The sequence below is a fragment of the Oryctolagus cuniculus genome, chromosome 3 (genome assembly GCF_051225735.1).
Source record: "Oryctolagus cuniculus isolate XC-2025 breed Fujian yellow rabbit chromosome 3, ASM5122573v1, whole genome shotgun sequence".
Lineage (NCBI taxonomy): Eukaryota > Metazoa > Chordata > Mammalia > Lagomorpha > Leporidae > Oryctolagus > Oryctolagus cuniculus.
The window spans coordinates 80,524,943-80,531,451 of NC_142869.1; the positions used below are offsets into that span (position 1 = coordinate 80,524,943).

The following is a 6,509-nucleotide window of genomic DNA, read 5'->3' on the forward strand; positions in this document are numbered from 1 at the left end:
CAAGAAAGAAAAATCCAAGACCAGATGACTTTGCTGGTAAATTTATTTGAAGATTTATTTATTTAAAAGTAGAGTTAGAGAGAAAGAGAGCGTGAGAGAGAGAGAGAGAGAGAGAGAGCGCTATCTTTCATCTGCTAGTTCATTCCCCAAATGGCCACAATGACCAGGAGCCAGAGCCAGAGCCAGGAGTTTCTTCTGGTCTCCAACATGGATGTAGGGCCCCAAGGGTACATTTGGAGGGAAGTGGATCAGAAGTGGAGCAGCCTGGGCTTGAACAAGTACCCATAAAGGATTCTGGCATCGCAGGTGACAACTTTACCAACTATGCCACAATGCCAGCCCTGTCAGTCATAATTTTACCCAGTACTTAAGAATTAACACCAGAGCCGGAGCTGTGCTTAGTAAGTTAAACCTTTGTCTGAAGTGCCAGCATCTCATGTGGGCACTGGTTCAAGTCCAGGCTGCTCCACTTCCAATCTAGCTCCCTGTGAATGGCCTGAGAAAAGCAGTGGAAGATGGTCCAAATGCTTGGGTTCCAGCACCCACATGGGTGACCTAAAAGAAGCTCCTGGCTCCTGGCTTCAGATAGGCTCAGCTCAAGCCATTGTGGCCATTTGGGGAGTGAACCAGCGGATGGAAGACCTCTCTCTCTCTCTCTCTCTGTCTGTCTCTGCAATTCTGCCTTTCAAATAAAAACATAAATCTTAAAAAAAAAAAAAAGTCAGAGAACAACTCAGAAATCATGCTCTGGATTTTATACAACTCATTCGAATGAGCACTTAGTCCAGAAGACTCGTATCTCTTTTGAGGTCAATATCCTCAGTAACCTAAGGACCTCCCACTAGACCTCACCTCTTTAAGTTTCACATCACCTGCACACTGAAGATCAAGCCTACAACACATGGACCCTTAGGGGCAAACCACATCCAAATTCTAGCACCCCAAGATCAGGAACAAGACAAGGACACTTTTTTCCACAACAGCTATTCGACATTGTTCAATAAGTTCTAGCCAGAGCAACTAGATAAGAAAAAGAAATAAAAGGCATCCGACTTGGGAAACAAGAAGGAAAATTATTTCTGTTCTCAAATGATCTTATCCTACACATAGTAAATCCCAAAGATACACAAGAAAGCTAATAGAGATGATAAAAAAAATTTAGCAAACTTTCAGGGTACAAAATAAACATTCAAAAAGTCGGCCAGTGATGTACTCTCCTAAAATGAGATAAAATAAAAAAAATTTCATTTACAATAACATTTAAAGGAATAAAATGCCTCAGAATAAATAGTTAGAGAGGTAAGAAGACTTGTACATTGAAAACTGTAAAAAATTGCTGAAAATATGGTCAGAAAAACCTAAGTGGAAAGACATTCCATGTCCATCAATTGGAAGACTTAAACTCATTAAGATAGTGATATTCCCCAAACTGATCTTCAGATTCAATGCAATTCTTATAAAAATTCCAGTGACCTTTTTGTTTTTTGCAAAAATGGACAAGCTGATTTCCCAATTCAGATGAAATTTCAAGTATCCTCAAATTTATATGGAATTGTAGATAGTGAACAGGAAAAACAAGCTTTGAAGACTTACATTTTCCAATGTCAATACTTTTGTGAAGCTACAATAATCAAAATATAGACCAAAGAAACAGAATTGAGAGTCTAGAAATAAACCTTTACATGGTGCCAAAACCATTTGATGAAGTACTCTTTTAAATGCATGATGGTGGAAAACTGATAATCACATGCAAAAAAATTAAACTGGACCTCATCTAACTAAAAATTAACCAATTGCTTAAATAAAAGAGCAGTACTATAGCACTGGCTACACAAAAACATGTCATCATGATCTTGGATTTGGCAATGGATTTTTAGATATAATATCAAAACAACAAATAAGAGAAAAATAAATGAACTTAATAAAAAATAAAACTTGTGCAATTAAAAACATTACCAACATACTGACAATACAACCCCCACAATGGGAGAAAATATTTTTAAACCATGTATATGATAAGTATCTAGAATCCAGAATATATAAAGAATTCTGACAATGCAACAACAAATAGGTAACTCAATGAAAACATGGGTAAGGGACTTGAATACAGATTTCTCTAAAGAGGATATATAAATGATTAACAAGCACATGAAAAGATGCCTGACATCAGTAACCTTTAGGAAAATACGAATTAAAACGACAGTGAGGTACCACTTCCCCTTCACTAGGATGGCTATAATAAAAATGCAGATGGAAAATGGCAAGTGTTGACAAGAATGTAGGGCAACTGGAAATTTCATTCATTACTGGTGGCAATGCAAAATGGTTCAGCCACTGTGGAAATCAATTTGTGATCCCTTAAAATGTTAAACATATAATTACTGTGTAATCTCACAATGCCACTGTTAGGTATATACCCCAAAGTAATGAAAATAGGTACTCAAACAAATAGGAATAAATGCCTGTGCACAGTAACACTATATCCAATTGTCAAAATGTAAAAATTTACCCCAAATACCCTCTTCATCAAAGATGAGTAGATAAACATATTATGTAGTATACACATACAGTAGCATATTATTCAGTGATGCATGCTACAACATAGATAAACTTCAAAAACATGCTAAGTGAAGGAAGTTAGACAGCAAAATCCATACCCTGTAGACTTCATTTAAGCAGAATATTCAGAATAGATATATCCATAGAAAGAGAATACATATCAATGACTGACAAGGTTTGATGGGAGTGGAAATGAAAAGAGCAACTGCTTAATGGTGCAGTGTTTCCTTTTGGGTTGATTAGAATGCAATAATTTGTCAGTATAAGTTCCTTAGTTATAACAAGGAACATACTAATAAAAGATGTTCAAAATTGGGGACTCTCTTCCATGGTGAGGAGAAGTAGGTTGAGTGATATATGGGAACTCTCTGTAGTGTGCATTCAGTTTTTCTCTCAATTTGAAGTTGTTCTAAAAAATTAATTTCAAAAACCCTTTACCTTAAATGACTCCTGGTCAAAGAAGAAGTAAAGCTGTAAAATAATGCTAACATAAATATAGCATATCGTATGTTGTAAGATATAGTTAAAATGATACTAACCTTAAATATTTTCATTACAAAACAAAAAATAAAAATAAAAATAAAAATAAATGAACCAGACATTGAGTTGAAAAACTGTGAAAAGTAAAATAGTCCAAAAACAGCTTTAAGAAAATATTAATAATGATTAAACAAAGATAAATGATTTAAAAAACAAAGCCTACTATAAAATCGGTACATCCCAAAGGTGAGCTCTGTGACAAGTCCAATTAGGGGAAAAAAATAAAGCATAAATGGACAAAGGAGTAATGAAAAAAGATTATCCAAAAAGTTATAGAGGTGATTCAAATGTGTGAGAATACCAGGTATGACAACAATTTGAAAAATTTGATTAAAAGAATAACTTTAAGTAAAAAATATTACTTAAGCCAGAATAAATCAATAATAGTAGAAAATATTAGAAAAACTTTTTAAAAATTGCTTCCAAAATGATGCCAAGGCCAATGGTGTTATCAATTTGTTCTTTAAGTATTTCAGGGAACAGATAACATATTAAACTTTTTCAGAATATGAAGCATTGTGTTATTTTACCTTATAAAGCTGGCCTAAATCTTTAATACTAAAAATCTATTAATTATAATTTCCAGAATAATAAAAATACACATTAATATCACTTATAAATGGGAATGTAGAAGTTCTCAGTAAATAACCAATCTTTATTTTTTGGAATGTATTTTCTTCATATGAATTGGATATAAGATTAACTAGTTTGAATGTGCATTTTGCTTACAATTACTTGTTATAACTGAATTGTTGTCTGCAGCTAGCACTGTCATAAAAGGAAAGATTTTTGCATAAAGCATCGAAACATCTGCTTTGAATTATTTGGTTGCTCTGCCTGGATAGGGTTCTTGGCTTATGCTACATCGTTTTTGCTCTTTTCTGCTAGTTTGAGTTCTAAGTTGAATTGTGAAGCCAAAATTATAGAGGAGAGGTGTCTAAGCATGTGGATTAAAGAGAAAAAAGTGGAAATCTGTAGGTTTAGTTTGGTTTCTTTTGATCAACTAATTATTTTAATCAGAGTAACATAATATAGTGTATAACTATAATCCTATCTTTATTACTGAAGCATTATAACATGATTTTTGATCACAAGATTTTTTAAAAAAAATGTAATTGCTATACTGTGTGTAACAGCACAATACTATATGCAGTAGAAAAATCATGCAGTTCTCTTTAATGAAACCAAAACCATATTAGACATAGATTAACATGAAGTGTTGATTTTTTTCTTTAATATGCCTGTAGTGAACTATGACATTTGGTAGTTTTTTGGTATTTATGATAAATGTATTTGTCCCAGACCAATAGCCAACATCATTCTTAGTGTTAACTGCAAGGGAAATTCCCACTGAGATCAGGAACAAGACAAGGTTGACTGACTGTTCTTTCTTCTGTTATTAAACACTGTTCTAGAAGTTCTGGCCAATGTGGTGACAAGAAAAAAGAAAGGAGACATATTTTTCTAACTAGATATCATATTTATGAATTACATAAAATAGTTTACAACAGATAGGGGGTCAAAATGACTGAAAGATAAAATTTTGAAATCAATATGACAGCAGTTATTTGAAAATACGGTGCAAAGAATATCAAGATAGTGCCTATACTATTGATATACAAGGAAGAAGCTAAAACAAAATCGATTGGAATACATTTTACAACAAAGAACCTTATGTTCACTGAGGCCTTAATACATTCAGAGACCTGGAAGTTCACCAGCAGGAAGGTTCTATATTAGTGGGTTGAGTATTTCCCTCAAATTAGGATAGAAATTTTATGAAATTCTCACCAGAACTTTTTCAAGGGTACTTAACAGACTTATTTTGAATTATCCAGTTAGCCATCTCTTTCATGGTCATAAATGTTTAAGAGAAATAACTGGACTTTATTCTAGGCCCCAGTAGGCAGCTAGACAAGTACCTCAGGCAGGTTGGACTAGGTATACAGCCCCAAGTCCTGCCCTGATTCTGAAGCTTATTGCATGGAGGCATTCCAGTGTGTCTGTCATGCGGTGTAAAGTGTACCCTGGAGAGAGTGTGGAGATGTGCTGGCCAAGTGACAAGGGAGACCTCGCTGCTAGGAATGATGTGGTTGCTCTGTGAACTCAGTGAAGTCATTTGCCTTTTTTCTCCATCCTGCTGCAAGATAACCTTCAAATATTGTTTTAATGTTGTAAAAAGGAAGGGCAGGGTAATGAATAAAAAGCCATGGAAAAAGAAGTGGTACGAATTTATATTTGAGCTCTTGCTCTAGACGACCCTGTGATCATTTTCGTCCAGTAGGCATGCCATGTGGCAGCTGTTAATGTAGCAACAGTGACAATGGTTCTTGATATTTAATTTTTTTGATCTGTCAATTTTTCCTAGGATTATTCTTAAGAAAATAGTACATCACCTCTAATATTCATGTTTGATCAGGAAAATAAAAAGGCCAGTTGGTAAGAAAATAAGACTAGATTACTATAATTGTGTTAGCTTAAATGTTCTAAGATAGGAAATACAGGGTTGTCTGTAAGCTTAATACTTTAGTGTGATGAAATGGGTTTCTAATGAAATGGAAAAATATTAAATGTAACTTAATTTTGAATACATATACTGGATCTGATTGGAATTGATTTTTAAAATATAACAAAAAGTATGAATACATATAATATTAATTTACAACCTACTAAACCATATACAATTTAATTTAGGCCAAGTATCTCTCAGTCTTATATTATGCAATAAAAAATCGCTCAGTGTAGAAGACTTATATTCCAGATATAAATTTAAACAATTATTTGAAGTAGAGGCATAAATTATATCTTAATAGTTAGAAAAGAATCAAATTTCCTTGGATCTTCGCTAGGGACCCAACTTTTAAAGGGCAATTTCTAACTATGACAATGAATACAAGGACATTACTGAATCATATAATAAAGTATTCACTTAGAAAAAGCAACAGTGGAACAAATATGCAACACTACAGTTATAGACATTCAGGCCACTTTGGTAGGCTGAGAATCTAAGAACTGCTAAAATTCGATTACCTCTTCTCCAGGTCACAATCTTCCTTCACAGACTATTCCTCTTTAAAGATGAAGGCAAGACTGGAAGTTTTTTTCCACAAGCTCTACCAATGCTGCCCAAACTGTCCTGAGCTCTCCCTTGTGTTGAACTGGGAACTTCCACTGAGAAATCCCCTGACTAGAAGACTTCCTTATTTGTAGCTACCAGCAGCCAATCATAGCAAGATATTGAAATGAAGAAAAGACTACCAGAAAATATTCTGTAAACCACCCGTGACTGTAGCTCTGACTTCCTTTTGAAGCAGAGATACTTTAGTTGAATAGTTAAGGTGTTTTAACAAAAAGTCAGAAATTATAAACTCAAAATAGTGTATTAGCATATTTTCATGTAAGAACATTTG

The 6,509-nt window shown here is 33.9% G+C and overlaps 1 protein-coding gene across 2 annotated transcripts in view; it reads right to left on the minus strand.

The window, feature by feature from the left end:
• TANK (TRAF family member associated NFKB activator) overlaps positions 1–6,283 on the minus strand; it is a 90,177-nt gene extending 83,894 nt beyond the window's left edge. The window contains exon 1 of one of the 2 annotated variants that reach the window (XM_070070763.2): positions 6,130–6,283. The gene's annotated coding sequence lies outside the window, so the exon portion shown is untranslated. The remainder of the gene's footprint in view (positions 1–6,129) is intronic. The other variant, XM_008258661.5, reaches the window with a different exon arrangement.
• Positions 6,284–6,509: the final 226 nt, after the last annotated feature.